At 38.4% G+C, this 7943-nt stretch overlaps 1 pseudogene; it reads right to left on the reverse strand.

Moving 5' to 3' along the window:
• Positions 1 to 7094: 7094 nt before the first annotated feature.
• Positions 7095 to 7568, reverse strand: LOC105826843 (annotated as a pseudogene).
• Between the last annotated feature and the right edge of the window lie 375 nt (positions 7569 to 7943).

Below are 7943 nucleotides of genomic sequence, written 5' to 3' on the forward strand. Positions count from 1 at the left end.
TGAGAGAATGTATGCGTTTCCATCGGTAATTCTTTGCATGTAAAGTTAACTTCTTCCTGCGAAATAACTACTTGTTTCCCAGGTGCGATTCACATCAAAATCTAAACACTGATTTGATTCTCAAAGTTATACAAACCTATATAGTGCCCAAAGTCTATCACCTTTCTCTGAGAGAATGTCTTCATTCCTACATGTAACTCCATCCCACCTGAAAGATACCCTCTTCCAACGAAATGACTTATTCTTTCTTAGGTGTGTTTGACAGGAAACTCTATACACTGCTTTGTTTCCCAAAGTTATGCAATCCTATAAAGTGCCCAATGTTTATCAGCTCTCTCTGAGAGAACGTATGCATTTCCTATGTAAATGCTAGCTGACTAAAATTAACAGTATCCTGCTAAATAACTACTTGTTTCTTAGGTGGGTTTCATTAGAAAATTTAAACACTGCTTTGTTTTTCAAAGTTATGCAAACCTATATAATGCCCAAAGTCTGGCTCCTTTCTCTGAGAGAATGTATGAGTTAAAATTATGTAACCCCATTCCCCCTAAAAATTACCCTCTTCCCACAAAAAGACTTCCCCTTTATTGGGTGTGTTTGACAGGAAACTCTACAAACTGCTTTGTTTCTCAATGTTATGAAAACACAAAAAGGGGCCAATGTCTAGCACCTTCTCTAAGAGAATGTTTGCTTTCCATATGTAAATCCATTCCACCTAAAAGTTACCGTCTTCCAACTGAACAACTTCTCTGATGTATTTGACATGAAACTCTACACACCAGTTTGTTTCTCAAAGTTATGAAAACCTATAAAGTGCCCAAGGTCTATCAGCTCTCTCTGAGAGAATATATGCCTTTCCATATGTAACTCCACTCCTCCTAAAGGTTAGCCTCTTCCAACAAAATGACATCTCCTTTTTTAGGTGTGTTTGACTGCGAAGTCTACACACTGCTTTTTTTTCTCAAAATTATGCACACCTGTAGTGTGCCCGATGTCTATCAGCTTTCTCTGAGAGAATGTATGGATTTACATAGGTTATTCTTTGCCGATTAAAATTAACGTATTTCTGCGAAATAACTACTTGTTTCTTAGGTGGGTTAGACAAGAAAATTTAAACACTGTTTTGTTTCTCAAAGTTATGCAAACCAATATAGTGCCCAAGGTGTGGCTCCTTTCTCTGAGAGAATGTATGAGTTTCCATATGGAACTCCATTCAACCTAAAAATTACCCTCCTCCAAAGAAATTATTTCTACTTTCTTAGTTGTGTTTGACAGGAAACTCTACACGCTGCTTTGTTTTTCAAAGTTATGCAAACCTATATAATGCCCAAGGTCTATCAGCTTTCTCTGAGAGAATGTAGGCATTTCCATATGTAATTCCATTCCCCCAAAAGGTTACACTCTTCCAACAAAATGTCTTTTCTTTTCTTAGGTGTGTTTGACAGGAAACTCTACCCGCTGCTTTGTTTCTCAAAGTTATGCAAACCTAAAAAGTGTCCAATGTTATCAGCTTTCTGTGAGAGAATGTATGCGTTTTCATATGTAATTCTTTGCCAAATAAAACTAACCTTTTTCCTGTGAAATAAATACTTGTGTGTTAGGCACGTTTGATGAGAAAATCAAAACACCGTTTTATTTTCAAAGTTATGTAAATCTATATACTTCCCTGTGTCTGGCTGCTTTCTCTGAAAGAATGTTTGGGTTTCTGTATGTAACTCCATTCCCCCTAAATGTTACCGTCTTGGAACGAAATGAATTGTCCTTTCTTAGGTGTGTTTGACAGGACACTATAGACACTGCTTTGTTTCTCAAAGTTATGCAAACCTATAAAATGCCCAATGTTATCAACTTTCTCTTAGTGAATGCATGCCTTTCCATATGTAATTGCTAGCTGACTAAAATTAACTTCTGTGAAATAACTACTTGTTTCTTAGGTGGGTTTGACAAGAAAATCTAAACACTGCTTTGTTTCTCAAGTTATGCAAACCTATTGTGCCCAATGTCTGGCTCCTTTCTCTGAGAGAATGTATGAGTTTCCATATGTAACTCCATTCCACCTAAAAGTTACCCTCTTCCCACGAAAAGACTTTTCCTTTCTTAGGTGTGTTTTATAGAAAACTCTACACACTGCTTTGTTTCTGAAAGTTATGCAAAGCTACAAAGGGCCCAAAGTCTAGCTGCTTTCTCTCAGAGAATGTATTCGTTTCCACATGTAACTCCATTCCACCTAAAAGTTTCCCTCTTCCCACCAAAAGACTTCTCCTTTCTTAGGTGTGTTTGACAGGAAACTCTGCACACTGCTTTGTTTCTCAAAGTTATAAATACCTATTAAGTTCCCAATGTCTACCTGTTTTCCCTGAGAGAATGTTTGCATTTCCATATTTAACTCCATTCCACCTAAAATTTATCCTCTTTCAACGAAATGACTTCTCCTCTCTTAGGTGTGTTTGACAGGAAAATATACACACTGCTTTGTTTCTCAAACTTATGCAAACCTATGAAGTCCCCAAGGTCTCTGAGCCCTCTCTTAGAGAATGTATGTGTTTCCATATGTAACTAGATTGCACCTAACGGTTACCCTCTTCCAACAGAACTACGTCTCCTTGCTGAGGTGTGTTTGACAGGAAAATATACACATTGCTTTGTTTCTCTAACTTGTGCAAACCTATTAAGTGCCCAATGTCAACTAGCTTTCTGTGAGACAATGTACGCGTTTCTGTATATAACTGCATCAGACCTAAAATTTACCTTCTTCCAACGAAATGACTTCTCAATTCTTATGTGTGTTTGACTAGAAGCTCTATACAATGCTTTCTCTCTCACAGTTGTGCAAACCTATAAAGTGCCCAATGTCTAGCAGCTTTCTGTGAGAGAATGTATCCGTTCCTATATGTAATTCCATTCCACCTAGAAGTTACCCTCTTGCAACGAAATGACTTGTCCTTTCTTAAGTGTGTTTGACTAGAAACTCTACACACTGCTTTCTTTCTCAAAGTTCTGCATACCTATAAAGTGCCCAATGTCTAGCAGCTTTCTCTGAGAGAATGTATGCGTTTCTATAGATAACACCATTGGATCTAAAAGTTACCCTATTCCAATGAAATGACTTCTAGATTCTTACGTGTGTTTGACTAGAAACACTACATTCTGCTTTGTTTCTCAAACTTATGCAAACCGATAAAGTGCCCAAGGTCTCTGAGCTCTCTCTCAGAGAATGTATGCGTTTCCATATGTAACTAGACTGCACCTAACGGTTACCCTCTTCCAACGGAACGACGTCTCCTTGATGAGGTGTGTTTGACAGGAAAATATACACACTGCTTTGTTTCTCTAACTTGTGCAAACCTGTAAAGTGCTAATGTCTATCAGCTTTCTCTGAGAGAATGTATGTGTTTCCATATGTTATTCTTTGCTGACTAAAATTAACATCTTACTCCGAATTAACTATTTATTTCTTAGGTAGGTTTGAGAAGAAAATCTAAACACTGCTTTATTTCTCAAAGTTATGCAAACCTATATAGTGCGCAATATATGGCTGCTTTCTCTGAGAGACTGTACGCGTTTCCATATGTAACTCCATTTAACATAAAAGTTACCCTCTTCCAACAAAACGACTTCTCCTTTCTTAGGTGAGTTTGACAGGAAACTCTACACACTACTTTGTTTCTCAAAGTTATGCAAACCTATAAAGTGCCCTATGTCTATTGCTTCTTAGGTGGGTTTGACAAGAAAATCTTAACACTGCTTTGTTTCTCAAGTTATGCAAACATATATAGTGCCCAATGTCTGGCTCCTTTCTCTGAGAGAATGTATGAGTTTCCATATGTAACTCCATTCCAGCTAAAAGATACCCCATTCCCAAAAAGAGACTTCTCCCTTCTTAGGTGTGTTTTATAGGGAACTCTACACACTGCTTTGTTTCTGAAACTTATGCAAACCTATAAAGGGCCCAGAGTCTAGCTGCTTTCTCTAAGAGAATGTATGCTTTTCCATATGTAATTCCATTCCACGATAAAAGGTACCCTCTTCCCATGAAAAGACATCTCCTTTCTTAGGTGTGTTTGACAGGAAACTCCACACTGCTTTGTTTCTCAAAGTTATGCTAACGTATAAATTGCCCAATGTCTAGCTGCTTTCTCTGAGAGAATGTATCCGTTTCCATATGTAACTCCATTCAACATAAAAGTTATCCTCTTCCAACCAAAGGACTTCTCCTTTCTTAGGTGTGTTTGACTGTAAACTCTGCACACTCCTTTGTTTCTGAAAGTTATGTAAATCTATAAGGGCCCAATGTCTAGCAGCTTTCTCTGAGAGAATGTGTTTCCATATGTAACTCCATTCCACCTAAATTTTACCCTCTTTCAACGAAATGACTTTTCCTTTCTTATGTGTGTTCGACAGGAAACTCTACATACTTCTTTGTTTCTCAAAGTTATGCAAACCTATAGTGTGCCTAGTGTTGCCAGCTTTCTCTGAGAGAATGTATGCGTTTCCATATGTAATTCTTTGCCGACTAAAGCTAACTTTTTCCTGTGAAATAACTACTTGTGTGTTAGATGAGTTTGAGACGAAAATCAAAACACTGTTTTATTTTCAAAGTTATTAAACCTATATAGTGCCTTGTGTCTGGCTGCTTTCTCTTAAAGAATGTTTTTGTTTCCATATGTAACTCCATTCCCGCTAAAGGTTACACTCTTCCAATGAAATGAATTGTCCTTTCTTAGGTGTGTTTGACAGGAGACTCTAAACCCTGCTTTCTTTCACATTGTTATGCAAATCTATAAAGTGCCCAATGTCTACCAGCTTTCTCTGAGAGAATGTCTGCATTTCCATATGTAATTGCTAGCCAACTAAAGTTAATGTGTTCCTGAAAAATAACTACTTGTTTCTTAGGTGGTTTTGAAAAGAAAATCTAAACACTGCTTTGTTTCTCTAAGTTATGCAAACATATATACTTTCCAATGTTGGCTCCTTTATCTGAGAGAAGGTATGAGTTTAAATATGTAACTCCATACCACCTAAAGGTTACCCTGTTCCCACCAAAAGACTTGTCCTTTCTTAGGTGTGTTTGACAGAATACTCTACACATTGCTTTGTTTCTCAAAGTTATGCAAACCTATAAGGTGCCCATTGTCTATCAGCTTTTTCTTAGAGAATGCAAGCATTTACATATGTAACTCCATTTCACCTAAAAGTTACAGACTTCAAAGGAAATGACTTCTCCTTTCTTAGGTGTGTTTGACAGGAGACTCTACACACTGCTTTGTTTCTCAAAGTTATGAAACCTGTAAAGTGTCCAGTGTCCAGCTGCTTTCTCTGAAATAATGTTTGCATTTCCATATGTAACTCCATTGTACCTAAAAGTTACCGTCTTCCAACGAAATGACTTTTCCTATCTTAGGTGTGTTTAACAGGAAACTCTACACACTGCTTTGCTTCTGAAAGTTATGCAAACCTAAAAAGTGCCCAATGTTACCAGCTTTCTCTGAGAGAATGTATGCGTTTCCATATATAATTCTTTGCTGACTAAAATTAACTTTTTCCTGTGAAATAACTACCTGTGTCTTAGGCGAGTTTTATAAGAAAATCAAAACCCTGTAATGTTTTTCAAAGTTATGCAAACCTATATTGTGCCCTGTGTCTGGCTGCTTTCTGTGAAAGAATGTATGCGTTTTCATATGAAACTCCATTCCACCTAAAAGTTACCCTCTTCCAATGAAATGACTTCTCCTTTCTTAGGTGAGCTTGACAGGAAACTCTACACAGTGTTTTGTTTCTCAAAGTTATGCAAACCTAAAAAGTGCCCAACGTCTTTCATCTTTCTCTCAGAGAATGTATGCAGTTCCATATGTAACTCCATTCGCCTAAAGGTTACCATCCTCCACTGAAATGACTTCTTTCCTAGGTGTGTTTGACAGGAAACTCTACAGACTGCTTTGTTTCTCAAAGTTATGCAAACCTGTAAAGTGCCCAGTGTATATTAGCCTTCTCTGAGAGAATGTACGTGTGAAATATGCAATTGCTAGCCGACTAAAATTAACGTCTTCCTGCAAAATAATAACTTGTTTCTTAGTTGCGTTTGACAAGACAACCTAAACACTGCTTTGTTTCTAAAAGTTACGAAAACCTATATAGTGCCTAATTTCTGGCTCCTTATTCTCAGACAATGTATGAGTTTCCATATGTGACTCCATTCCACCTAAAAGTTACCCTCTTCCCACAAAAAGGCTTCTCCTTTCTTAGGTGTATTTGACAGGAAACTCTGCACACTTCTTTTTTTCTCAAAGGTATGCAAACCTATAAAGGGCCCAAAGTCTAGTTGCTTTCTCTAAGAGAATGTATGCGTTTATATATGTAACTCCATTCCACCTAAACGTTACACATTGTCGACGAAATGACTTCTCCTTTCTTAGGTGTGTTTGCCAGGAAGCTCTACACACTGCTTTGTTTCTCAAAGTTATACAAACTTATACAGTGCCCAAGGTGTATCAGCTCTCTCCGAGAAAAGTATGCCTTTCCATATGTACGTCCAAACCACTTAAAGGTTAACCTCATCCAACGAAATTACATCTCCTTTCTTACGTGTGTTTGACAGAAAACTTTACACTGCCTTGTTCCTCAAAGTTATGCAAACCTATAACGTATTTTTTTTTGTTTTTTTTGTTGTTGTTGTTTTTGCTTGTTTGCTATGAATATGGTTACATTTATTATTATTGCAGTATTTTCTAGGCGGTGTTTTGGATCTTCCGTGTCTATTATAATACTACTCAAAGAAGCATTCCTTCCTTCATTCATTCTAACTGGAATCAGGTAGTCTGGGTTCAAGACATCTTTTTTTTTTTTTTTTGAGGAATCCAAACATTCAGTTTATTAAACTAGGGCTAGTGAAGCCATAGCATGAAAAAAAGCTGCAGTCATTCAGAACAAGTGGATGATTTTATAAAGCTAAAATCAAAAAGACTTAAGACATGGAAAAATTCATAAGTATAAGGAAGTAATAAAACACAAAAGTGACACAAGAATTACAAATATATTTAAATCTCACACCTGGGAAATGGACTATACACAGCCTTCTAGGGAAGAAGAGAAATGCCTTAGACGTTCAGACAGCACTGCACCTTTGGCTTGTTTTCAGTGGTTGGTGGAACATGAATAGGAACCACATTGTTGCTTGGAGACAAGTCATTTCCACGTCTGTCTGACATTTGCTTCTGAGAAACAATGCGGTATATCTCTGTTAGAATTGTCTGAAATGCAGCTTCTACATTTGTAGAGTCTAGAGCAGACGTCTCAATGAATGACAAACCATTCTTCTCTGCAAAAGCTCTCGCTTCATCTGTAGGAACTGCCCTGAGATGATGTAAATCACTCTTATTGCCCACAAGCCTGATAACAATGTTACTATCAGCATGATCTCTCAGTTCTTTCAGCCATTGCTCTACATTTTCATAAGTGAGATGTTTAGCAATGTCATAAACCAATAAGGCACCTACAGCTCCACGATAGTATGCTGATGTTATAGCTCGGTATCGCTCTTGGCCTGTTGTGTCCCATATCTGTCGCTCCATTCTCTCCTTCCCCCTCCCTACCCATGGGTGTCCAGAGGACAATTTAGCCATCACACGGAGACATCTCAAAGGAACAGGACCTTTCCTTTTGGGGCCCTACAGCAGACTGAGGGGTACTCAGACTGCGTGTTTCCTACCCGCCAGCCTTCCCAGTTCCTACTTGCCTGGGGACTCCAGGAGAGAGCGGCAAATCCTGAGGTGGAGTGAAATAGATCCAGCTTGGGCACCCTGTAGGTGATTCAAGACCAGCACCCCTCCCCTTGGCAGGGTCAGGGATTGATCTCCAGCGTCCAGGGGACAGGCCTGCAGACCAGACCCCGTACACCCAGGTCAGGATCAAACTGCCCCGGGGCACAGAAGAGAGATCTGGGAAAG

This window comes from Propithecus coquereli, unplaced genomic scaffold (assembly GCF_000956105.1).
Source record: "Propithecus coquereli isolate 6110/MARCELLA unplaced genomic scaffold, Pcoq_1.0 Scaffold926, whole genome shotgun sequence".
Taxonomy (NCBI): domain Eukaryota; kingdom Metazoa; phylum Chordata; class Mammalia; order Primates; family Indriidae; genus Propithecus; species Propithecus coquereli.